At 41.0% G+C, this 27943-nt stretch overlaps 1 protein-coding gene across 2 annotated transcripts in view; it reads right to left on the reverse strand.

The window, feature by feature from the left end:
* The window catches only part of PRKX (protein kinase cAMP-dependent X-linked catalytic subunit), a 123124-nt gene that overhangs the window by 68994 nt on the left and 26187 nt on the right, over positions 1-27943 (reverse strand). Inside the window, exon 1 of one of the 2 annotated variants that reach the window (XM_074966282.1) lies at positions 27057-27149. The exons of the other annotated variant lie outside the window; for it this stretch is intronic. The gene's annotated coding sequence lies outside the window, so the exon portion shown is untranslated. Of the gene's footprint in view, positions 1-27056; positions 27150-27943 lie in introns of those variants that run through there. 2 annotated transcript variants of the gene reach the window in all.

Below are 27943 nucleotides of genomic sequence, written 5' to 3' on the forward strand. Positions count from 1 at the left end.
AATGCATTCACTTAGATCATACAGTATTTGGAGATCTGTAGCCAATATCATTAAAATACCATATTTAGTTTGTACAGGACAACTTTAGTAGTCCCAAGTACTGTTCTCGATGAATCTTGGGAATGTTACAATGAGGTAATAATGTTGCTTCAGCAGGATAGTGACTATGCCTGTATGTTGCTTGGTTACTGCAACTAAGTGTTGAATTTTTAGAATAACCAAAGGAGTTTATATATCATAAAAATGGTACTTAACTGAACAGTTTTTCTTGGAAGTCCCCCCGTTTTTGAACAAAAACATGGACCCATCAAAATAACGTACGGTAAATGAAGGCCCACAGATTCATGTAGGCGGTGAAGTGTGTTTCTTCAGGGAGTAAAGAGAATTTCTGCTGTTTGGGAAGTGGGGCAAGACAATTCCAGACTTTCAGAGCTGAAAGGGCAAATATGTGTACTCTAAGTACAGAAAATGCTAACCATTAATCCATTATCATTTCTTTCCATGAGAAGAACACACTCCTGGAGCCTTCTGCAAATTTAGTCAGATTGCAGAACTCTGAAGAATCTCAACTATTTCCTTGATCAGATAACCTTAATATATTAGAATCCACAGTACGAGTGAGTCCACAGGAAAGAGTGTAGAAATACTAGACCACCTTGGCTGAAGTGTCACAAATTGAGGAAAGGAAAAGATTATGCATACCCAATTGTACAAACTCCAAACCAGGCTGCCTTGGCCCAGGCCAGAATTACCAAATTTTGCCATCCTAAAAGTCTTCCTAGGAGAAAACAGTAAAGGAAGTGGGGATATTTGTTTCTTTGTGCAATTTTATATAATTGTAGTGTAAAAAGTCTATATTACAGCTGTTGATCAGACAAGACGTTTGCGTGAACAGTTTCCTACATTAATAGCAGGAGACAATATATTCGAGGCAGGGGTCATTGCCAGTAGCCTTTGCTTCCCCTTTCTGTTCACCAGAGCCAGTTGGCATTCAGATCATGCTTTAAAGTCTGGGAGCAGGAGGTTGAGTGTGGGTAAAAAAGAGCCATATTTTTGAGCTGCAAGGATTTGGGAGGTTCCATGTTTCAGAGAATTTGTGTTATATATTGTGTATTCAGAGATTCTGTACATGCACCAAAAGCATTAGGTGAGTAATTCTAAGAAAAAATAATAATGCAAGTGTATTTAAATATCCAGGTACAACAGAACAGATTTAAGAATGGATTCTCAGTTTATAGAGATTGGCATTTCGGGCTTCTATTGATTAAACGGTATACTCTGTGTTAACGTATTTACTTTCCAGAGATGGTTAGGAAAAAAAAAGAGTGTTTTTCTCTACAAAAAACTGACAGGAAAAATTTTAGTTTTTGTGGTTGTAAATTTTTCCACAAGAGTTCCATGTAGTCAAAAAAACATCTTCAGTCAAAGTTCCAATGGAAATTTTTTCACCATCCATTATAGTATGTTAAAACTTTTACTTGGCTTAGCCAAAAGTCTCATGGAAGGACATATGTTATAAACTACATTTGTGTTTTACATGTGTATTTTTTTCACAGCAGCCCAAGAATTGTTTAGAATATAATGCAGACAAACTATTGAAACAAAAGCTAACACTAAACATATATACATAAAACTTGTCTTCAGAAGTGTTTTTTCAAGGCAACTTCTGTGACATACAGAAAAATCAGGATGGTGAGTTTGTTTTTTTAAGCCTCAATAGCTCCACTAGCTCCTCCTCCACTATATCAAGTGTTAACTTCTTACCCCATCTTATGGCACTGAATAGCTGCATTACTCTATTCTTAGTTTACCTTGAGCTTGATGATCTGACTCATACTGTACCAGGTTGACTCTAATCTAACATTGACTTTGGTGGAGATACTTCTGATTTACTATAGTATGAGTGAGATTCAGACCCCCTGTCTCTTGAAAGTCCCTCACACCGTTACTTCTCTAATGGCACCTCAGAGCTCCATCTGTCCACTCATCAAGTTACCATCAGTACTTTCTCTCCCCACAAATCTCACTATACACTTTTTCTAAGCTGGTCTACAAAGTCATACCTCTCAAGACCCACTTTGTCATGATAGGACCCAGTTCCAGAACCACATTCAAAACACACCAAGAGATAATCTATTTACAGGACAATGAAAAAACTTCATGGGGCAGCAGGGAGAAGAGAGGTCAGTTTAATAACAAAGCAAATACCCAATAAAACCCTCCCAAAAAAAGACCCTAAAAATTCACAGAATTAAAAAACAAACTTCCCGGAAAGTGGAGAGATGCTGTTCTTTAGAGAAGCAGCCACCTACCTGTTCCGACTGCCATGACTGGGTCCAGCCCCTTCAGCTTCCTATGCTCTCAATCCTTGAGGGAACTACTCTTCTGGATATCAAGCTCCCCCTAACTCAGACAGACATTGCCTGTTTTTAAATATGGGAAACTAGGACAAGCAACAGGACCCTGAGGGCTCCCGTATCACAGAAGCCTACACAAAGCAAGTCAGACATGGGTTTTATTTATGCTTTTTAAAAAAGTGTTCCCCACTGTGCTATGCGCTAGGCTTTGCAGAGCGGCCACATTCACTATTAGTGTAACTGCACTCTACTATTTGGTTAACCCATTTGGACAAGAGGCAAATGCCTTCTCATTGTGAGGTGCTGTCAAATCAATACATACTTTTAAAGGATAATGCTCTCCTATTTTTTAAGTTATATATGAAAATGTATGCACAGTGTGAGACATTTTGTACTGTGGGGGAGCACCCTGGAACCCCCATATTCCTCATTTTTATATAATTGTGATCTCACATATAAAGCATGCCTTGTAAGGCGTCAGGGGAAAGGTCATGATCTGCTGAAAGTCATTTCTCTACCCATATATGTATATCATTAATGCACATGAAGTTATGAGAATTGTGTTGTATGGTGGTCACTAAAACATGCTGTAAGTTGGGGAATCAGCCAGATATTAGCTCCCAAGAGGGAACAGCAAGGAAAGTAGCCAACGCCCAGGCGGGGTGTCAATCAACCCATCATCAACAACCATTGTCCAGCAAGGGAGCTACAATGCAATGACTCATCTGCATGAGGACACACCAGGGGAATTTCTCTACCTTGCCTGGAGACTCAGCAACGCACCCAGACATGCCTGGACTTCTGGTTTCCCAAGCACATGAACTGAGGGTATAAAACTGAAGTCAAGGGGCCCATGCTGGGCCTTTCTTCTTCATCCACCTATGCTGCAAGCAACAAGGACACTCTGAAGACTCCAAACTCAGCGAACTGGCCCAGATTTCAGGGGTGAAATCTGTATACTATGGACTGCAGTATCCAGTGGGGTGAGAAAAATTGCTTAATCTAGATGTTGCCCAGTCTAATAGGGTTGAGAGTTTAGACTGCGTGGTTATATTTTCTTTTGGTAACTAACTCTGACTTTGCCTATCACTTGATATCTCTTAAAATCTACCTTCTGTAGTCAATTTTGTTTAACCTTTAATCTCTACCAGTGAGTTTGTATGAAGTGTGTGACAAATCTGGTCAGGTTTTGCAAAGGCTGGGGTATGTCCACTTTCCATTGATGAAGAGGTGAACCAATTAATAAATCTGCATTGCTCATCTTGAGCAGTACAAGACGGTATAATTCCTGAGGTACAGTGCTGGGAACTGGAGGGATTTGGCTCTGGTGCCTTTCTCGATGTTATTCATGAGTGGCTCTGGGAGAATTCATGCAATCTAGCTGGGTGTTGGCTCTCCACATGCTGTGATCACTCGCACAACTGCACCTGGAGGGGTTTGCTACTCATCACTAGCAAGGCATTGTAAGAGACAGCCTAGGCTGGAGAGAGTTCAGGGAGCACAGCGGCCCCCCAGACCCAGGTTGCATCCCGGGGATACCATCACACAGTAAATAACCTTACACTGGCTCTCTCTCTTTGCCTAAGCATTATCTACCATTCCCAGTTAATACTGTAGGTATTTTGGTGCAATAGTCATTTCATTTCTAGAAACGTAGAAGTGCAAAAAAGCATAGAATCATAGAATATCAGGGTTGGAAGGGACCTCCGGAGGTCATCTAGTCCAACCCCCTGCTCAAAGCAGGACCAATCCCCAACTAAATCATCCCAGCCAGGGCTTTGTCAAGCCTGACCTTAAAAACTTCTAAGGAAGGAGATTCTACCACCTCCCTAGGTAACGCATTCCAGTGTTTCACCACCCTCCTAGTGAAAAAGTTTTTCCTAATATCCAACCTAAACCTCCCCCACTGCAACTTGAGACCATTACTCCTTGTTCTGTCATCTGCTACCACTGAGAACAGTCTAGATCCATCCTCTTTGGAACCCCCTTTCAGGTAGTTGAAAGCAGCTATCAAATCCCCCCTCATTATTCTCTTCCGCAGACTAAACAATCCCAGTTCCCTCAGCCTCTCCTCATAAGTCATGTGTTCCAGTCCCCTAATCATTTTTGTTGCCCTCCGCTGGACGTTTTCCAATTTTTCCACATCCTTCTTGTAGTGTGGGGCCAAAACTGGACACAGTACTCTAGATGAAGCCTCACCAATAGAGGGGAACGATCACGTCCCTCGATCTGCTGGCAGTACCCCTACTTATACATCCCAAAATGCCACGGGCCTTCTTGGCAACAAGGGCACACTGTTGACTCATATCCAGCTTCTTGTCCACTGTAACTCCTAGGTCCTTTTATGCAGAACTGCTGCCTAGTGATTCGGTTCCTAGTCTGTAGTGGTGCATGGGATTCTTCCTTCCTAAGTGCAGGACTCTGCATTTGTCCTTGTTGAACCTCATCAGATTTCTTTTGGCCCAATCCTCTAATTTGTCTAGGGCCCTCTGTATCCTATCCCTACCCTCCAGCATATCTACCTCTCCTCCCAGTTTAGTGTCATCTGCAAACTTGCTGAGGGTGCAATCCATACCATCCTCCAGATCATTAATGAAGATATTGAACAAAACCGGCCAGAGGACCGACCCTTGGGGCACTCCACTTGATACCGGCTGCCAACTAGAGATGAAGCCATTGATCACTACACGTTGAGGCCAGCTTTCTATCCATCTTATTGTCCATTCATCCATCCCATACTTCTTTAACTTACTGGCAAGAATACTGTGGGAGACCATGTCAAAAGCTTTGCTAAAGTCAAGGAACAACATGTCCACTGCTTTCCCCTCATCCACAGAACCAGTTATCTCGTCATAGAAGTCAATTAAGTTAGTCAGGCATGACTTGCCCTTGGTAAATCCATGCATCTTATTAATTTTTAAGTTCAAGTTATGTTTAGAAACGAAAAAAGAATGTAAAAAACCCTCTCATGAATGCAAGACCATTTATGCCAATCTTCAACTTGAAGAATATTTTTCTGGAAAAAAGGAAGGACTTTAAACACCCGATTGCTTTATGAGATATTCTGTCCCATCATAAAAGTAAATGCTTTATGTGTTTTTTTTTTTCCCCTTTTGGAAAACTGACAGTGCAATTATTGCCCCCAAAATAAATCTGAGACCTAAAGACACTAATTTTTCTGCAACCCACTCAGATTTTGAGCATTAGCGATTTCCTAGTTTTCTAAAACCTAAAAGATTTAATTGACTAGAGAAGCAATTATGTTGATTTTTCTGTAATTTTGCCTTTTACTTCCCACAGCAGCTTTTAGTCTGGCACATGGCTCTGCTCACACATAGATGGCTCCAACTTTCACCAAAAACTATTTGATTGATTGTTACACTGTTCTTGTAAGCAGGCCACTTCGCAGGAACACAAGAGTTCCCAATGACTCTGAAAGTCTTATGACCAGCAGCACTCACTTATTAGCCATCTTTATTTGCTTTCTTTTGTATATTGGGGTCATCATCAGAATCCTTATCTGTCTAGCCTGCAAGTCTCCCATAACGAATGAGGTCTATCATTCGCCTCAACTGACAGTGACAACAGGTAGTACAGTACTTGCATCTACAGTTCAGCTTTCCTAGCAGTCCTCTGACAGGTCCTTGAAGGTCAGCTCCAGTTTAGCCACAAGCCTTCACCTTTGTGCAGTCCCCAGTTTCCAAAGACTTTGGAAATGAGGTCAATTTCTGCTCAGTTCCTTCTTGTCTCATTCAGCAAAGGATGTCTTTTCAGCCTTCAAGACAACTTGAATTGTCTAGGCTCTGCCCATTTCACCTGCAAAACTTCACATGCCAGAAAAATGTAAAGCTTTTTTTTTCAATCCCACCACTTATTCTTACATTGCAATTTTTAGGAATAAAGAGCATCAGACTACCAGACTAATCAGGCCAACTGTACATTCTAGTGCAACAGTCTTTCATTTGGTTCAAAGGACGGTTATAGACTTCCATAATGGAAAGTGAGGTAACAAAAAGCCCATATGAGAAGTTTCTTCATAACCTGAAGTAATTAGTAGTTGGCTTATGACCTGAAGCATGATCTTTGTCACCTCTAGTGCTCCTTTAACAAAGCACCTTAAAAAAACCAAAACATCATTTCTCCCTGACAATTTTAGTTCAATGTCCTTGAAATGCCTCTCCAGCTTCCCCACCTATTTGTAACTCCTCTATGGAGATGACGGATCACAGCAGCCAGCTGAGGAAATTTTCCATCAAACTGCTTGTAGAAGCCCTTATTTACTTTCCATCCCCAACATTTTCAGTGGTGCTTAGAATTTGAGCATGCACTTAAGTAACAACTTTACTGCATTATGAACACCCAGGTGCTACAAAACAACATGCATTGCAGAATTCCACTTAAACATTGAAGGGGCATATCTTGGCTTGAGTAGTACTTTAAGGACTCTTTCCCTCTCCCCTCCTGCCCCCTTCAATAGGGACTCAGTACATACATACATATACACACACAGTACAGTTTAAAAGAAAGGTTTCATCCACAATGGAAATAGGACACCCCAAAAAAAACCAAACAAACAAAAACCCCAAAACCTTACTGATCTGTTATTCTTACTTCAGCCATTTTACAGTTATATAAAGTTTTGGTAGGACTCAACTATACTTTAAATGTAAATTATAATTGCAAAATCTTGTAGAAATATGTAGTTAAATTAATATTTTAATATATAATTAGTAAGCTACTACTGCTTTACCTAGCAAATAAGCTCTGGACTACCTTATCTGAACTAAAAGGTAACTGTAAAAACAAGGTGTTTTAAAGGACGCTAAGCTCAGGTTAATAATAATAATAAAATAAATAATAATAAAATAATAAAAGAATGTGTTACCTTAAGATCAGGCAGACAAATACAAACTCAGCCTGCCACACACTAGAACCAAGGAAAATTAAACAGAGTAAACTAACAGTAATACAGGATGGTGCCTGGCTGGTTGGCAGTCCATCATTTAGCTATCTCAATTTAAAAATAATATCCAAAAGTAGCAATGGTATTTTTAGTTTGGACAGATTTCAAAGTAGCAGCCGTGTTAGTCTGTATTCGCAAAAAGAAAAGGAGTACTAGTGGCACCTTAGAGACTAACCAATTTATTTGAGCATAAGCTTTCATGAGCTACAGCTCACTTCATCGGATGCATTATTATTATGGACAGTTATTCTGAGAGTTTAGAAATATACAGGCAAAGCTTACACAAATTCCTTCTGGACATTTTCATGATTATTCCATATCCACAATTGAAATGAAATTTTACGTCTTCAGAATCACAGAATTACTTTAAAATTAGTACTTGAATCTTTCTCTCTATACACAGAAGCCAACAAGTTACTCAAGAACCATGTTACAGTGCAAGCCTCAAACGGATGTTTTCAAAAGACCCTACATCTAGACACTATTTCCCATCCATTGGAAGTCCAACTCTGAAAATATCAGGCTCCGTATTTAAATGTATTTTGTGCTCAGTGATATGTTCAAGTGATAAAAAAAGGACAATACTATCAGAATCGGACTTCTACATAATCAACCTCACACCTTCACTGTAATGAAGCCTGACATTTACCTCCATCAAAACGTATGCTGGTCTCACAAATATACCTCAATCAAAAAAGTGTCCTAATCTATGGGAATTGTTATACAAGAGTGTACCACCACAGTACTCCTACACCATACACAAAATAAAGATGACAATGTGGGGGGGCAGGAGAGATCAGGGAAGTTAGTTTTCCACCCTAGTCTGGTTGTAATTAGTCCCCAAATTTTAATGCCATGAAGTTATGTTTGGTTTTGGTATGCTGGATAATACTATGAGAAAAAGCAGTGTCTTAGAATATGACCCAAAGAAAGACTCCTTTGAAGTCTCAAGTCTCTGTCTCCTACACACTCAAGTCTCTGTCTGCTTTGGATTAACAAAATGGCCAATGGTTATAATTGCTGTTCAGGTTTCCCGGTGTATCCTTTGTAAATCAGAACTAGAACTTAGATTTGGATCTGGTAATGCACAAGGAACCAATGCAGGTTGCAGCATTGTGCAACAATAAGTTATTTTGTTTTTTCCACTTAGGAAATGAGCTACAGAGGTTTATGTTTTTTTTCCCCTCTAGGCTGACAGATAGGATATTGCTGTAATCTACTCCAGAGGAAGCAAGTGGATGAACTGCCATGACTAGGGTCTGCACCCAAGTGGATGGTATAGCCTTCTTGCTTTGTTTTGTTTTATATTTATAGTTATTTTGTTGATATTTGTATGGCATATCTGTACTTTTGTCCCCTTGTCCCCATTGACAGGAGACATGGACTACTACTTTTATGTAGCTTAAGCATAGAACTTTTCTTTATAGCAGTTAGCATTTTAACGATCACTAGGTATTCCTTTATGAGACAATCTTAAAAATTCAGTAAGTCACCCAGGATATTATTTGTTCCTATTTGTGGCAAGTGAAGTAAGTCATATGAACTCGCATATATGTATGATATAGTGTACATATAAACAAGCCTAGAATTCTTTTTTTAAAACCAATTCAGCACTTGGAAGATCTTTTTTTTTTATTTTTAAGAAGGACTATCTGATGTGAATCATTCCTACATTAGAAGTCCACAAGGTAAGGAAAGTATTTGGCCTACCATCCCTGACTCCTTTTAAAAAGCAAACATAAAAACGTCTTATTGAAGTACAAAGGTTTATTATCGCTCGCTGAGTGCAATAAAAGCTACACTGTTTGTACTTGACTGATTTTCTCCTTCACCACCATTATACAGACACCTTCAACGGACTGGTACTTCTTGCAATATAGTGCCTTACAATTACCTCTCATTTCCATCTTCATTTAATAACATACTGAAGGAGGAAGAAAATGGTGGTGGGAATCTACTTAGTGCAAAAAGAGCATTTACTGAAAAGACACAGATTACCTGTTAACTACTTGATTAAATCTGTAACACTTAAATTGTCCTAAAGCACAAAATTGAACAACAAAATATACTCAAGAGCATATAAACTACTGGATGAACACTCTTTGATGGTATGTAATGATCTAATTCTAGCTGTAGTTGAAACTTTCCTCATCCCCATCCAAATGTTTCACATACTTAAGAAACAGGCATGGTTATATGAAAATGTTCAACAGTAACTCCTTCCCAGAGTTCTAGGTGCTGCCTTGGAAATATGACTGAAAGGGACAGAGACCCCAATCCTACAAACACAGATGCATGTGTCTGAAGTTGAAGACACGAGTTAAGTGTTAGCAGAATTGGGATGTAATTGAGCAAGACAAACCTAAATCCAAAGCTTTTCATGCCCATAAAGAACAAAACCTATGGGGAAAAAAAAAAAAAAAAAAAGAACAGCCCTAAGTGTAGGACTAAAAAAACCACTTTCAATAAAGCAAAACAAAGGACCATGATAAATGATCCTGCAGGTTCTCAAATAATCAGATAAGTACATGGCAATATTTCTACTGATTTCCAACAGGAACAGAGTGAGGCCAATGCTGAGTACTGTACTTCTGAAAATTCCACCTTCAGGAAAAACAGTTCAGACTGCCAGACCAGACTTCTATCCTTCCACAGCATACAGCTCAATTTTTTACAGTTCACCAACATAGCCAGAGTGGATGGCCAAAAACAATCTGATGAATTTCAGGTATAACAAATTGCAGGACAGCAATAGTGTTCAGGATCAGCTTTAAGTTTACTATAATTCACAAAATATAAGAGCCAACAATAAATAATTAAAAGACTACTTCAATAACTTGAATTTAGGATTGCACCTATGTATTCAGACCAAGGGAAGAGAGATTAAAAAAAAAAAAAGCACTGAGAAAGTTGAATTCCATCCTAATACAGGAGAATGGATAAGCTTTCAAATACACACATTCAGATACTTGATCTTCCTCTTATATACTTCTGTATTGCAAATATAGACCACAGTTTCAAATTATATTGCATAAATTATAAAAAGCTGCTTGGTTTCTTTCATTGTAACTACCAGTCACAATAAAGCGGAAAAAAGTTACCAAAAGTACTACTGTAACATGCAAGCCTCTTTCAGTGAATACAATCGCACATCTGGAGCAGCAAATTGTACTGCAAAGAAAAATATTTTCAAAGTTGATTATATTGGGCAGGTAAGAACAATACACCAACTAATTCAGTTAATCACTGAAAACACATTTTAGACAATCATAACCCCAGTACAGCTCCGAAAAGTAGTGGGGCTGGCGGGGGGGGAGGGGGGGATTTTCACATTGTCCTTGTTGATGAAATAGTAATTCCTAGGAAGTGTTTCCACAGTTTAATCTTTATCCTTAAAAATTTTGGCATCAACTCACAAACAAACATTATGAACTTGGTTTGTTTTTTCCTACAGCAAGTTAATCTGTAATTAAAAATATAAATCAGAAGTCTCCAAACTTAATTCATAGACCCACCAAATATAATTCAATGCAAACAAAAACCACAGAGAAAGACGTAAGCTAGAAACGGAAGAGGTTAACAGTTCACTGTAAGGGAGTACAGTCAGTGAGTTGGAGCAGAGAAGCAGTCTGGGGCTGTGAATGAAGCCCATTCTGCAGACTGTGGTTTCAGGGGGCCCAACGACCTTTTGGAAAAAGCTGAACTGATTTCCCTCGTCCCACCGTGGTACAAAGGCTTTATATATTAAATTCATGGTGGCTCCCAACCATATTTGTACGGATGCATGTAGAAAGGCATGGTGGGAAGTTCAGCGGGTACATTTGTGGTCCTGTTGTAAGGCATAATTAGAAACTTTATAAAAACCAATCCTCTTTTCACAATACCAGGGAAGAGAGTCGGGGGAGAGAGAGAAGAGGTTGCAGGCAAAATTTATGGGAGCAGTAAGGGTGGGGCTCTCAAAAATCCATTTCTGTTCTTCTATTGCGGCTCTACTCTGTAACTGTACAGAATGTGGTATACATACAAAGAAAACAATCAGAAAATTATAGTCTTTCTAAGGCCTGGTCTACACTTAAAATTTGTCAACATAGCTACAGTGCTCAGGGGTGTGAAATACTCATACCCTTGAGCTACATAACTATGCCAAGCTAACCCCCAGTGTAGATGCAACTAGGTCGACAGAAGAATGCTTCCATCTACCTAGCTACCATCACTCAGAGGGGTGGTGTTTCCACAGCCGGGGGGGGGAGGAGGGAGAAAGGTTGCTGTAGGCTGCATCTAAATGATAGGAATATAGTGGCATAGCTATGGTGTCAAAGTTATGTCACTCCAGTCCCTATAGTTTAGACATGCTAGAACTTTCAGATGACATTAGTAAGCTGTGCCAGTAGTCACTCTGAATGCTGTTTCTTGTACACCATTACTTCATCTCCCCCCCACCCCATATCGATTTTAATCTCTTTGGGTCAGGGACTGTCTCATCCTATATATTTCTATAGTGCCTACCACATTTTGGGCACCAACACAATAAAATAAAATAAAATATAGTGTTTATATACGCTCATGTTTGGTCTAGCCTAGTTTTAAGTGTCCCAAGCCACAATGTTTCCACCATTCCAATTTCTATTCTGTGGCCTAAAATTCTCACTGTAAGGAAGATTTTTTTTTGGACCTGTGGGCTTCTCAATTTCATCCCAGTACTCTTTAAAAAACCCAACTTAAACCTCCATCCTTAGTTTGTATCTTTCAAATATTTGTATCGCTTTTCAGAACAGTTTTCAGAGTAACAGCCGTGTTAGTCTGTATTCGCAAAAAGAAAAGGAGTACTTGTGGCACCTTAGAGACTAACCAATTTATTTGAACACAAGCTTTCGTGAGCTACAGCTCACTTCATTGGATGCATACTGTGGAAAGTGTAGAAGATCTTTTTACACACACAAAGCATGAAAAAATACCTCCCCCCACCCCACTCTCCTGCTGGTAATAGCTTATCTGAAGTGATCACTCTCCTTACAATGTGTATGATAATCAAGGTGGGCCATTTCCAGCACAAATCCAGGGTTTAACAAGAACGTCTGGGGTGGGGGTGGGGGGGGGGAGGAGAGGAAAAAACAAGGGGAAATAGGTTACCTTGCATAATGACTTAGCCACTCCCAGTCTCTATTCAAGCCTAAGTTAATTGTATCCAATTTGCAAATGAATTCCAATTCAGCAGTCTCTCGCTGGAGTCTGGTTTTGAAGTTTTTTTGTTGTAATATCGCAACTTTCATGTCTGTAATCGCGTGACCAGAGAGATTGAAGTGTTCTCCGACTGGTTTATGAATGTTATAATTCTTGACATCTGATTTGTGTCCATTTATTCTTTTACGTAGAGACTGTCCAGTTTGACCAATGTACATGGCAGAGGGGCATTGCTGGCACATGATGGATATATCACATTGGTGGATGTGCAGGTGAACGAGCCTCTGATAGTGTGGCTGATGTTATTAGGCCCTGTGATGGTGTCCCCTGAATAGATATGTGGGCACAGTTGGCAACGGGCTTTGTTGCAAGGATAGGTTCCTGGGTTAGTGGTTCTGTTGTGTGGTATGTGGTTGCTGGTGAGTATTTGCTTCAGGTTGGGGGGCTGTCTGTAGGCAAGGGCTGGCCTGTCTCCCAAGATTTGTGAGAGTGTTGGGTCATCCTTCAGGATAGGTTGTAGATCCTTAATAATGCGCTGGAGGGGTTTTAGTTGGGGGCTGAAGGTGACGGCTAGTGGTGTTCTGACATGCCTCCAGCTTTCACCCTGACCACACCACACGATCCATTGTTTACAGCCAAGCTCTGCGATACAACCACATTTGCTCCAACCCTTCAGACAGAGACAAACACCTACAAGATCTCTATCAAGCATTCTTACAACTACAATACCCACCTACGGAAGTGAAGAAACAGACTGATAGAGCCAGAAGAGTTCCCAGAAGTCACCTACTACAGGACAGGCCTAACAAAGAAAATAACAGAACGCCACTAGCCGTCACCTTTGTGCTGGAAATGCCCCACCTTGATTATTATACACATTGTAAGGAGAGTGATCACTTTAGATAAGCTATTACCAGCAGGAGAGTGGGGTGGGGGGGGAGGTATTTTTTCATGCTTTGTGTGTATAAAAAGATCTTCTACACTTTCCACAGTATGCATTTGATGAAGTGAGCTGTAGCTCACGAAAGCTTATGCTCAAATAAATTGGTTAGTCTCTAAGGTGCCACAAGTACTCCTTTTCTTTTTTCAGAACAGTGTAAGCTTGGCTAAGAGATGACTAATCGGACATGTTTTGTGTCTCTTTCCTTATCAAATTTGCAATCAAAGATATGTTTGCAGGCTCTTTCCTAATTGTCAGCACGTCAAGCAGGGTTTTCTCCTTCTGGCACATCATCAGTGAAAGCTTCTTCAGGCAAAATGTTGCTGTCATTAATACCAGTGCAACTCTATACCTTCAATGGGGTCGTGCAGACATAACTTACTGAAACAGTTCTACTTGTGGCACCTTAGAGACTAACCAATTTATTTGAGCATAAGCTTTCGTGAGCTACAGCTCACTTCATGCATCCGATGAAGTGAGCTGTAGCTCACGAAAGCTTATGCTCAAATAAATTGGTTAGTCTCTAAGGTGCCACAAGTACTCCTTTTCTTTTTGCGAATACAGACTAACACGGCTGTTACTCTGAAACCTGAAATAGTTCTGTTAACGCACAAGAAAGAATTCTACTCACTCTCTTAGCAGGGCTAGAAAGAGTAAAACATAGCACAAACTGCCATCACTAATAGAAGTAGACATACTACAAAGAAGAAGAAGATCTACACTTCAGAGTAGAAAATGCTAATTTTATTTCCTGATAAGCATTTAGTTATGGCGTTAATGCTCCATACATCACAACTTTATATAACACAAAGAAGCCTTAAACCTATAGAATCATGGGTATGTTCTAATATCTGATGTATTATGTTTGTGTGACTGAAAGCTTAGTTGTAGGCAGCTAAAGAGAAGCCATTAGAAAACGAGAAACTGGAAAACTACATGGTTAATCCCTACTTTCATAACTTAGCTCTTTTCCTTTAACTTTTATTTAGTTTGATCTGTGTTTTATTTATTGTTATTAGTATGGAGCATATGGAGAACAATACAAAGTCCTAGCTGAAAATTTCTGCATGACCTTTCAACCTCAATTAAAAAGCCCTTTATAACATGAAAAGTCTAAGTATGTCATTGGCAAAGTGCACACGACCCCAAGAGATGACCACATGTAGAGAAAGATTCCTTAATCTTGTGTGCAGGTAGAATGGATGTATGTCCAGGAAGTCTAAATGGCCTGTCTTTATTGTATGTATTGTAAATTAAATTCTACAAAACAAAGCAAAGGAAGGTGAACACGTATCACAATCCTCTCCTAACAAGCTATTTTAATCTGGAACTCTAACTGCAAATGGGTTTATTTATTTTGGTTAACTGTTAACAAGACCACTGACAATTAGCCGATGGGACAAAGTATTCCTCAAAGGGAGGTTTTGTTTATGTTCATATGATAGTATTATCAGATGTTCCTTTGAGAATTTTGAGAGAGATATCAAGTGTCTAAAGTTTATTTCAGGTGCCCATTGCATTTCCTAGATTCCTCGTTAACCCTGCCACACAGAAGGTTGTGAAATATTCTCCCAAGGCAAGTGATGGCAGCCACATTATTTAGAAGTTAAAATTAGAATCGACACAACATCAATAATTTTATGATGTATGGAACAAAATTTGCAGGGGAAGAACAAGAAGAGATCTTTTTATTCTGTGTTTGTACACAGACTAGGCACAATGAGGTCCCGGGGGTTCTAGGCAATATAGTAATACAAATAAATAATCCCATTCTCCTTAGAACTGGAATAAGTGCATGAACAAAAATAAAAAGGGTTCGGGAGGAGGCTTGGGACAGGGGGTTAGGGTATGGGAGACGGCTCCCCATCCCTGCTGCTTCTGGCGGAGGCGCGGCCAAGCGGCTCTGCAAGCAGGCACCTTCCTCCATCTGCAGGCGCCACCCCCTGCAGCTCCCATTGGCCGCAGTTCCTGGCCAACGGGCTGGGAGCCACAGTCATTGCCCGGGGAGGGGGGGGACAGAGGCAGCATGCCTGCAGAGAGCCACCTGGCAGCGCCTCGGCCAGCAACAGTAGGGATGGAAAGCGACTTGCGGGGACCCACCGGAGGTGAGCACCCCCCTCCCAATCCAGCACCCTAAGCCCCCTCCCACACCCCAACCTCCTGCCCCAAGCCTTCTCCCAGAGCCTGTGCCCCACAGCCCCTCCCACGCCCCAGCCCTGCACTATCAACCAGACTTTCAGTGCAGATCAGAAATGCTGGTTTATAGAGCTTGCCGGTTGGTGAAGTGTTGGATAAAAGAGCTTTTACTGTATAAACAAACAGTTAGAAAGAAACACTCAGAATACTTGGCTTAAGGAGTCGTTCCAAAAAGGTGCAATAAATATCTACTATAACACGACTAAATCGTTTTGAGACAAATGATCTGATGAATGTGAAGTCTTTAAAAAAAAAAAATGTATAGATTCTAAGGCCAGAAGGGACAACTGCAGTCATCCAGTTTGATCTCCAATACAACACAGGCCATAAAACTTCCCCAAATGATTCCTAAAAGCATATCTTTTAGAAAAAAAATCCAATCTTGATTTAAAAATTGTCAGAGACTGAGAATCCACCATGACGCTTGGTAAACTGTTCCAGTGGTTAATTACTCTTACCATTATAAATTTATGCTTTATTTCCAGTCTGAATTTGTCTAGCTTCAACTTCCAGACATGTTTTTTTTTTCTGCCAGATATAAGAGCCCATCATCAAATATCTGTGCCTCATTTATACTTACAGGTTGTAATCAAGTCACACTATAAACTTCTCTTTGTTAAGCTAAATAGACTGGGATCTATCACGAAAAGGCATATTTTCTAACCCTTTATTAGTTTTCCTGGATCTTCTCCGAATCCTCTCCAATTTATCAACATCCTTCTTGAATTATGGGCACCAGAACTGGACATACAATTTCAGCAGCAATCGCACCAGTGCCAAATACAGGGCTAAAATAACCTCTGCTCCTACTTGAGATTCCTCCGTTTATGCATCCCAGGATCAGATTAGCTCTTTTGGCCAGTGTCACATTGGGAGCTTAGGTTCAGCTCATTATCCACCACAAACTCCCAATCTTTTTCCAAAGTCACTCCTTCAGGATAGAGTCCTGCAACCTGTAAGTATCGCCTACATTCTTTGTTCACAAATGTATACATTTATCTGTATTAAAAAACACATTGTTTGCACCCACTTTAGCAAGTGATCCAGAGCACTCTGTATCAGTGACCTGCCCTCTTCATCATTTACCTCCCCCAACTTGTGTTATCTGCAAACTATCAGTAGTGATTTTATGTTTGCTTCCAGGTAATTGATTAAAATGTTAAATAGTGTAGCACCAAGAACCAATCTCTTCAAGACCCCACTGGAACATATCTGCTCCATGATGATTCCCTGTTTACGAATTACATTTTGAGACATATCACTTCACTAGTTTTTAATCCATTTATGTCCCATGTTAATTTTACATAATTCTAGTTTAAACAAAATGTTGCGCAGTACCAAGTCAAATGCCTTACAGAATTTTAAGTACACTACGTCAACACACGATTATCTGTAAACTCATCCAAAAAGAGATATCAAAGTTAGTCTAACAGGATCTATTTTCCATAAACCAATATTGATTTGTATTAATTATATTACTCTCCTTGAGTTCTTTATTAATCAAGTCCTGCATCAGCTGCTCTATTATCTTGCCCAGGATCAATGTCAGGCTGCCAGGCCTATAAATACCTGGGTCATACCATTTACCCTTTTTGAGAATTGGTGCACTAGCTGTCTTCTGCCTCACTGCCTTTAGCAAGACACTCATCAAGGCTCCCAGGGCTGACTTAGGGACCCACAACCCAGTTATGCAGTCTATACAGAGAGAACAAATAAACCGACCGTCAAACAAAACTCAGACAGACCAAAAGCACTGCTCACCAATTCCTACTATGTCCAAGCACTGAGTCTGCAGCTGGAGCTTCTCCCTCCTAAACTTTCCTGTTAGCAGCATCTGTTTGTGGCTCTTGAGTTCACCTAGCAAGTGACTTTTACACCCAATCTTCCCTGCTTAGCTCAGCCCTGCCCCTCACCTCCAGGAACGGATTTACCGCTCAGAGACTTCAAACACCTGAACTGATTAATGCTCCAAGGGCAAGAACCCAGGAGAAAGAGAGGGAGGGAAGAAGGGAACCATTTCTTGACAATACCAACTTCTTCAGAAGTTTCCTTGAGGATTATTTCCCATAAAGGCAATCTAGACACACAATAAATACACACAAAATTTCCTTTTCAAAGAAGTAATTACGTTCATTTTAAGGACCAGATTAAGCTCAGGAGTGTGTTTCAATTCTTAAGGAATACTGCACACCCACCAAGTCAGTTTACTTAGCGATTAGCCAATCGTGCAAAGAGGGTCTGACCCTATTCAAATGATTCTCTAGAATCAAACTGTTCTCAAGGAAAGACAGCTCAAAAGATGAATAAGCCATTGTGTTAATGTTAATATACATTTTAGAAACACCTGTATTTACTCTATAAATACTCGGATTCCCAATTACATTGAATCCTTTCACAACAGTATTGAGATTCCCTAACTCTTGGCTCACATGGGACTGTGAGAGTTTAAGTATGCTGTATCTATATAGTTTCTTCATTGTGGTTATAGGACAGTCAGTTTGGTTTTATACACAGCATTCTAGCACACAAATGGCAAGAAACAAGTGTACACAAAGTCATTTTATCATTAGTGTCAGACAATTCATTTGGTTTCTGAAAGGAAACTTTATTTTAATAAGGTAGATATAAAAATATGCAACTTTTATGTATGTGAGCAAAAGTCACAATACTGAATATTTTCAATGAAGATATTGTTTCAGTAAACCTACAGCTAGATTTAAGCTCAATAAATTGCCAAAGTCAAGCTATTTTACAGTGAAATGAAACACGCTGTAAGAAGAAAGGCAACATTCTAGGTGAACCCACTCCCAACTCCAAATGGATTTCCTATAATAAATTATCCATCAAGAACTCAAAACAAAACAAAAAAAAGCCTTAATGCTAACACAAGAATGTGGCAACAAATCTCATTTTGGATAACTGAGCTGGTTTAAAGTAACTAGACGTCTTAAAAAAAAAAACTTTATTTAAAAATAGATTATAATCTATTAATTTAGCCAAGTGGAAAATATGGACAAAAGTCACAAACCAACAGAGAATTTTGGATGCAGTGAAACAGAGAATTCCCCAGATTGTTATGCAGTGGGGAAGAACAGAGGACTAGGCCTGGCACTAAATGCCAGCGAAATCTCATAGCCTTTAATCTTTCCATGAGTAGACCAAAACAGCTTTTAAAAGTCTTTAAAAGGCAGTACCTATTGTGACAAATGAGCACAGTTTATCTTGCCTAGGTTAAAAATAACCTTCAACAGTGGAGTACCTCTGTACTCCAAGCTAGTATTGCGGAAGAGCTCACCTTTTGATTGTTCAGGTTTACCTAGGTAATTTACTTTTTAAACAAATTTAAAATCCATGATTACGCTACTTGTTACTAGCTCCACAGATAATACACCAGCTGTTCCTTCACCACAAAGACGCAGTGCTCAAAGTGAAAGGCATTAAATTAGATTTTATCCTCAAGCTTGTCTCTCAGACTCTAACCCTATACTGTAAACAAAGGATTACTAAAGGGGCACAGTAAATGCTCTTGGTCTCTTGTATAATCCTCCAAAATAATACAGATCTGAGGAGTCACTCAATGGCTACTTTTGACAAGATATTCCATCATTTCTAGACGCTATAAGTTCTGCTTTTGGACGATCTGGAATTATTCAAGAAAATGTACTCTGCCACCTCCAAAGTAATAATATGAGATTTGGATCATACTATAGGACATGCAGAGTCCTTCTTCTAGAAGAAAGCAAATTGGCATTTTGATTAATCAAGACAAAAACACTGATTAATGCAATTAAAAAAAAATAAAAACCCTACTGTGTTTCTAACTTCCTTGGCAGAGTTTATAGTTTGAGTTCCCAGATTTCTTAAGTATTTTTAAACGAAGATTCTAATTGTTTTGTAAATGTGTTCACAGATGATGAGGCTTACAAACTTTGGGACAACGTAAGGGTAACTACCAAACCTCTTTTGATTTAATGGGAATCACAGGAGGTTTAAACACTAGATTTTTGGGATCCAGGCCCAGTGTTCAGACCTTCACTCATCTGATAGTGACAGAGCAGAGGGCAGCAGTAAGTGGCTATCTCAGGGCAGACTATGCTTGCTGCCTGATAGACACAGAGGAGAAGGGACAGCTGAAACACACTCCAATAACATCCCCTTAGGTCAAGTAAACTTGTGATCCCCAGAGAAAGCAGGAGCAGCAGCAAGCAAAGGGTCTACCAGACAACTGCTGAGCTCCTAGAGCTGCAGTCAGGCTAAAAGGAATAGTGTACCATCACCATCCCCCCACTGGCCACATGATAGTATTATATGACCCACAAAGGACTGGGTGGCAGAGGGAGCAAAAGCTGACACATGGTTTCTGCGTCAGCAGCTTAGCCTCATGATCGAGTTATCATACTGAACGCACTGCTTTGACTGAGGGAGCATGGACTGGCTGACAGTTAAATAACCAGCAAGAAGAATGACCATTCTACCAGCATCCAAGGACATGATTATCAAAGGCAATGTTTTTAAATTCCATTTCATGCTGAATAGTCAGAATCAAGGTGAGACCATCCTTGGGGACCTCAGGAACTAGTCTGTTCAGGGTGGAATGGATGGGAGAAAGTGGTTGGGCTGAAAGGTTATATTCAGGGTGTTTTTAGGCAGGGAAAAGAAATATATCTGTTGCAAGTGTCCAGGGGTCTCCAAACTCTTTGTATGGATCCAGGCCTTGATTAACCTTAATCAGCCCCTGATTAGAGTTGTTTGGCTACAATTGCACAATTCCCCCCCGCCCCCAATTTAAGGTTAGTGTTTTACATATGGACAATTTACAAATGGATTCCATTAAAGTCAGTCAGACATTAGAGACTGATCATTTACTCCGTCCTTCTGGCCATGCAGGATTGTTCTCCACAGTGCTTTGTGCAGTCTAGGTTTCAGAGTCCCAAGAAACAGGGTTTCCACAACTTCCTCTATTTGACAGCTTATTAAAGCTCATTGCCATGAATATAATTTTGACAGTCACCATCTTTCATATTTTGCATTACTACTTTCACCCTATTACTTTTCGTTATACCCCACAAGGCAACCATTTTCCTTCTCCTTTGCGTTAATTGTCTACAGTATTTGAAGAGTGTGATGTTACACCTGAACATTCCAAGCTTGAGAAGAATTTACTACTTCTGCAAAGACCCTAAAAACAAAACAAACAAAACAAAAACAATCCGTGTTTTCAGCTTTGTAATCACTTTTACTGCTCTCCTATGAATTCCTTCAAATTTGACAACTTTCTTTCACGGAGGTGCTAGAACCAAAACATAGTATTTCAGATTCTGACTCCCCAGAGCCATAAGTAAGAACTAGTGCCTCCTCTGATGCCTGCAATGCTTCAAATATGCAGTTCAAAAGTTTTACATAACAAACCACAAGCTCACTTAGTTTGTTGTTCATTATCACTCAGATTTTCATAAATACTAATTCCTCCCAAACAAAACACAATTATCTGGCTTTATGTTTTTCATCCTATTAAAATAATGTCCAGAATGTGAAGTAAAATGAGTTTGGTGACCAATGTTTGGATTCTTTGACCATGGGATGGTGTTCCATGAAGGAGGAGTGCTGGGCAGAGACGGGCTCCATCTTACGAAGAGAGGGAAGAGCATCTTTGCGAGCAGGCTGGCTAACCTAGTAAGGAGGGCTTTAAACTAGGTTCACCGGGGGAAGGAGACCAAAGCCCTGAGGTAAGTGGGAAAACAGGATACCGGGAGGAAGCACAGGCAGGAACGTCTGTGAGGGGAGGGCTCCTGCCTCATACTGAGAATGAGGGGCGATCAGCAGGTTCTCTCAAGTGCTTATATACGAATGCACAAAGCCTTGGAAACAAGCAGGGAGAACTGGAGGTCCTGGTGATGTCAGGGAATTATGACGTGATTGGAATAACAGAGACTTGGTGGGATAACTCACATGACTGGAGTACTGTCATGGATGGTTATAAACTGTTCAGGAAGGACAGGCAGGGCAGAAAAGGTGGGGGAGTAGCACTGTATGTAAGGGAGCAGTATGACTGCTCAGAGCTCCGGTACGAAACTGCAGAAAAACCTGAGTGTCTCTGGATTAAGTTTAGAAGTGTGAGTAACAAGAGTGATGTAGTGGTGGGAGTCTGCTATAGACCACCGGACCAGGGGTATGAGGTGGATGAGGCTTTCTTCCAGCAACTTGCAGAAGCTACTAGATCGCATGCCCTGGTTCTCATGGGTGACTTTAATTTTCCTGATATTTGCTGGGAGAGCAATACAGCGGTGCATATACAATCCAGGAAGTTTTTGGAAAGCGTAGGGGACAATTTCCTGGTGCAAGCGCTAGAGGAGCCAACTAGGGGGGGAGCTTTTCTTGACCTGCTGCTCACAAACAGGGAAGAATTAGTGGGGGAAGCAAAAGTGGATGGGAACCTGGGAGGCAGTGACCATGAGATGGTCGAGTTCAGGATCCTGACACAGGGAAGAAAGGTAAGCAGCAGGATACGGACCCTGGACTTCAGGAAAGCAGACTTCGACTCCCTCAGGGAGCGGATGGGTAGGATCCCCTGGGGGACTAACACGAAGGGGAAAGGAGTCCAGGAGAGCTGGCTGTATTTCAAGGAATCCCTGTTGAGGTTACAGGGACAAACCATCCCGATGAGTCGAAAGAATAGTAAATATGGCAGGCGACCAGCTTGGCTTAATGGTGAAATCCTAGCGGATCTTAAACATAAAAAAGAAGCTTACAAGAAGTGGAAGGTTGGACATATGACCAGGGAAGAGTATAAAAATATTGCTCGGGCATGTAGGAATGAAATCAGGAGGGCCAAATCGCACCTGGAGCTGCAGCTAGCAAGAGATGTCAAGAGTAACAAGAAGGGTTTCTTCAGGTATGTTGGCAACAAGAAGAAAGTCAAGGAAAGTGTGGGCCCCTTACTGAATGAGGGAGGCAACCTAGTGACAGAGGATGTGGAAAAAGCTAATGTGCTCAATGCTTTTTTTGCCTCTGTCTTCACTAACAAGGACAGCTCCCAGACTGCTGCGCTGGGCATCGCAACATGGGGAGTAGATGGCCAGCCCTCTGTGGAGAAAGAGGTGGTTAGGGACTATTTAGAAAAGCTGGACGTGCACAAGTCCATGGGGCCGGACGAGTTGCATCCGAGAGTGCTAAAGGAATTGGCGGATGTGATTGCAGAGCCATTGGCCATTATCTTTGAAAACTCGTGGCGAACGGGGGAAGTCCCGGATGACTGGAAAAAGGCTAACGTAGTGCCAATCTTTAAAAAAGGGAAGGAGGAGGATCCTGGGAACTACAGGCCAGTCAGCCTCACCTCAGTCCCCAGAAAAATCATGGAGCAGGTCCTCCATCAATCCTGAAGCACTTAGAGGAGAGGAAAGTGATCAGGAACAGTCAGCATGGATTCACCAAGGGAAGGTCATGCCTGACTAATCTAATCGCCTTTTATGATGAGATTACTGGTTCTGTGGATGAAGGGAAAGCAGTGGATGTATTGTTTCTTGACTTTAGCAAAGCTTTTGACACGGTCTCCCACAGTATTTTTGTCAGCAAGTTAAAGAAGTATGGGCTGGATGAATGCACTATAAGGTGGGTAGAAAGTTGGCTGGATTGTCGGGCTCAATGGGTAGTGATCAATGGCTCCATGTCTAGATGGCAGCCGGTATCAAGTGGAGTGCCCCAAGGGTTGGTCCTGGCGCCAGTTTTGTTCAATATCTTCATAAATGATCTGGAGGATGGTGTGGATTGCACACTCAGCAAATTTGCGGATGATACTAAACTAGGAGGAGTGGTAGATATGGTGGCAGGTAGGGATAGGATACAGAGGGACCTAGACAAATTGGAGTATTGAGCCAAAAGAAATCTGATGAGGTTCAACAAGGATAAGTGCAGGGTCCTGCACTTAGGACGGAAGAATCCCATGCACCGCTACAGACTAGGGACCGAATGGCTAGGCAGCAGTTCTGCGGAAAAGGACCTAGGGGTGACAGTGGACGAGAAGCTGTATATGACTCAACAGTGTGCCCTTGTTGCCAAGAAGACCAATGGCATTTTGGGATGTATAAGTAGGGGCATAGCCAGCAGATCGAGGGACGTGATCGTTCCCCTCTATTCGACATTGGTGAGGCCTCATCTGGAGTACTGTGTCCAGTTTTGGGCCCCACACTACAAGAAGGATGTGGAGAAATTGGAAAACGTCCAGCGAAGGGCAACAAAAATGATTAGGGGTCTGGAACACATGACTTATGAGGAGAGGCTGAGGGAACTGGGATTGTTTAGTCTGCAGAAGAGAAGAATGAGGTGGGATTTGATAGCTGCTTTCAACTACCTGAGAGGTGGTTCCAAAGAGGATGGTTCTAGACTATTCTCAGTGGTAGAAGATGACAGGACAAGGAGTAATGGTCTCAAGTTGCAGTGGGGGAGGTTTAGGTTGGATATTAGGAAAAACTTTTTCACTAAGAGGGTGGTGAAACACTGGAATGGGTTACCTAGGGAGGTGGTAGAATCTCCTTCCTTAGAAGTTTTTAAGGTCAGGCTTGACAAACCCCTGGCTGGCATGATTTAATTGGGGATTGGTCCTGCTTTGAGCAGGGGGTTGGACTAGATGACCTCCTGAGGTCCCTTCCAACCCTGATAGTCTATGATTCTATTCTATGAATGTTCCTTTTTTTTTTTTCCCCATCCATGTGTAGAAATAATTTTATGTGCACTAAAATTACAGCTGGCTCCAACTCCCGGACTGCAACCATCATCATCTGGCACAATTTTGCTATTTGTTCTTGTAAACATGAATACGTAATCAGAGACTACATCATCATTTTATTGATGGAGGGTGTGGTCACTGAATATTAAAGCTGATGTATGAATGCCTATAGCATTAGTTTTGTTTAACATCAAAACTACATGCAAAAATGAATATTATGTGGATAAGTTTAACATAAAACACAAACACTATAAATTTAAGGATTTCATTTTACAGCATGATTGTTTTACAAGCAAGTATAGTAGACTGGGAAAAGGGTAGCTAAGAGGATAGGCAATGAAACATGGAGCCTATACACCCTAGGACAGGTCACTGGTTCAAACTCAGCCCAGATCAGCAGTGACTGAAAAAGGGATTAATACTATTCTTATAATAGTTGACGTATGCTAAGTGTCCCACAGAATATATAAAGGACACGTTTTTTCTCTCTCTTTAGGGCAGAAGACGTGAGGATGGTTCTAGACTATTCTCAGTGGTAGAAGATGACAGGACAAGGAGCAATGGTCTCAAGTTGCAGTGGGGGAGATTTAGGTTGGATATTAGGAAAAACTTTTTTACTAGGAGGGTGGTGAAACACTGGAATGCGTTACCTAGGGAGGTTGTGGAATCTCCTTCCTTAGAAGTTTTTAAGGTCAGGCTTGACAAAGCCCTGGCTGGGATGATTTAATTGGGGATTGGTCCTGCTTTGAGCAGGGGGTTGGACTAGATGACCTCCTGAGGTCCCTTCCAACCCTGATATTCTATGATTCTATGAGAAGAGGCTACAACACAAGTCAAATAGGTGACGTGCTGTTAGATACATAAGATACTTTCAAGTATCTTAAGTGATTTTGTGTTCCGTTATAGTTCCTTGGAGACAGATGTCAATGAAGTACCCTTAGAAAACAGGACGGATTGAGAGAGATCAAAATGTTGTTTCATCCCTAAAAGTTGTCCTTCAATTTCACACACTGACGAGGCAGCATGAGGAAGCTAAATTCTGCTACTACGTGAGTGGTAAATCTTCTGTGGCTATATACAGAAAGGAATTCAACCACAAAGCACTATAATCACTTAAATTCATTTTATTCTTTGGACAGAACTATTTACATATTATAAAGTAGTTATTTTTAAGTGAACTGAGTTTTCAGTTTGGATGAATGTCTGACTCAGGTGTTTTGTGTATTGTTATTTGGGGGGGGGGGGTGATTTAAAGACGGACATTTAAGATTCTTTATGCCACAATCCTATCAGTACTGCTCCATAAATTCAAGACTTGAGTGAGAAGGGCAACTTAATCTTCACAACAGGCAAACAAAATCTGTACCCAGATTGTAAAGTCCCCAGGGGGAAGACTATTTTTTTTGTTTGGACAGCATCTAGCACTACAGGGCCCTGATCCTGCTTGGGAGCCTATGGGCATTAAAACAATACCAATAATGTTTTCCATTTAAAAGAACTTTTGAAGCATGATGCTCAAAAACTGTAGGGACACAATATGGGAGGGGAGTTAGCATTTCCAGATTTTTGCATTATTACATCAGTATCCAAATTAGCTTATGCCAGGAACTATATTTCAGAGAACCAATGAAGCAGGTTAGCAATAAGTGGAATGATGGAAATGTTCACAGACATTCTCCTTCGCCCCCCAATCCAGAAAAAACAAGAAGTAGGAACAAATCATTTAGAAAAAACACTACCAGTCTGTTACAGGACCTAAGAGGTTTAGGTTAATCTGGATTTCTGAAAAAAGAAAAAAGGAGTACTTGTGGCACCTGAATATCTCACCGAAGATACTAGCTAGCTGCAACTAGGGACTTTCATTTTTCTCCCTAATACTACTTAATGCCCGAACATATGACGATCAGAGAGTTTTATCAATAGACTTCATTATGGCATATAGATTGGCAACATTCCATATATCACTGCCAAGCTTTCCGATTATCAGGGAACCAATAGCTGGCTTATTTCCAGATGAAGCATTAATATAAAGCACTGACCCAACTCCCAATTAATACTAGCTAGCGGTCAATACAGGTTTGAATATTCCTACCAAGTCAAGTAATTGCAAAAATATATGCCCTTTTCAAAAGTGACCTACAACCACCACCACCACACTCTGCTACTTGCCCAAAACTCCATCTACTACACTTTACTACTATAGTTTGCCTTAAATCCAAAGGATCTGAGTTAAAGTTTGTAGTCTCGCAACATGTTACTAGGAATGTACTCAGGACCAAGAGTTCTACATGTCCCGGTTAACGTTGTTACATGGCTGACCAATTAGGGAACATTGGTCTATTAAAGTTGTGCAATGCTCCCTTCTAACTTCCTTTAGCAGCCCCCTTTAGCTGCTTTGTCCACTGCTTGCAGGAAGAGCAGCCCATTGCAGCTAGCTGGTGGGGGCCTGGAAACAGGGTGGACCGGTAGCCCCCTTTCAGCTCCCCGCTCCCCTAAGTTCCCTGTGCAGCAGCTGCCCAGCAGGCTATCAACTGCCCGCAGTTCAGCTGTCCCTCCCCCCACTGCCATGTGCTGCTCCTGCCCTCTGCCTTGGAGCTGCTTCCCAAGACTCCTGCTTGCTGGGGGGAGGGGGAGGGGAAGAAGAGGGGGGCTAATATCAGGGTGTCCCCCTCCCCCCTGCTCCTGCACGCCACTTACCCCATCTTCCATAGAGCAGGGGAACACAAGGACCACAGTCTGGTCTCAGCTTGCTGATCTAATTAACAAGGCAGTGTACTTCGGACCTCACTCTTCATACTTAAAGGGGAAATGCGCATCTCTCTCTCTCTCTCTCTCTCTCTCTCAAAAAAAAAACACAGGGTGTATGTCTGTCTGCCCTCCCTCCTTTCCTGCTGCCTTGTAGAGTATGAGAGTTAACCCGTGAGGGCTCAGCCAATCGCTAGTTCATCATTTAGCAGTACTGTAAGCCATTCCCTGGGAAATATCCCACCCTCTGACTCCTCCACCTCAACAAAGCTTCACAATCATCATCACTGTGTACCAGTATTAAGTTATTGGTTTAAAACTTATATGCTGTGTGTGTGCGTGTAGTCTTTTGTCTGGTGAAAAAAATTTCCCTGGAACCTAACCCCCTCATTTACATTACGTTTTATGGGGAAATTGGATTTGCTTAATATCGTTTCACTTAAAGTCGCATTTTTCAAGAATATAACTACAACGTTAAGTGAGGAGTTCCTGTATGCACTACTATGGAATGTTTTACCAGATACAAAACAAAATTGCGTAACAGGATTTTGGAGAGGCCTTTTGTTTCTCAATTCTTCTTGGCCTTGCATCAGGCTTAGCTCCCAGAGAATTACATCTCAGTTCCTTATGTATTCTTAGATACGATACTAAACCCTCACTTTGTGCATGCAGAAAGAAGGTATAGTGAACTTTTTTGGTTTCAAGGTCCCAACCATAGGCATTACATGTCTTGGTCTTAGGACAAGAACAGATTTCTGAGGAGTAAGTGACATCAAAATAGGTTTTACAGCTAATATGAGCAAAAATTTGTGGAAATGCTGCTACTCTATAGAACGTAG

This window comes from Natator depressus, chromosome 1, assembly GCF_965152275.1.
Source record: "Natator depressus isolate rNatDep1 chromosome 1, rNatDep2.hap1, whole genome shotgun sequence".
In the NCBI taxonomy this organism is placed as follows: Eukaryota; Metazoa; Chordata; order Testudines; family Cheloniidae; genus Natator; species Natator depressus.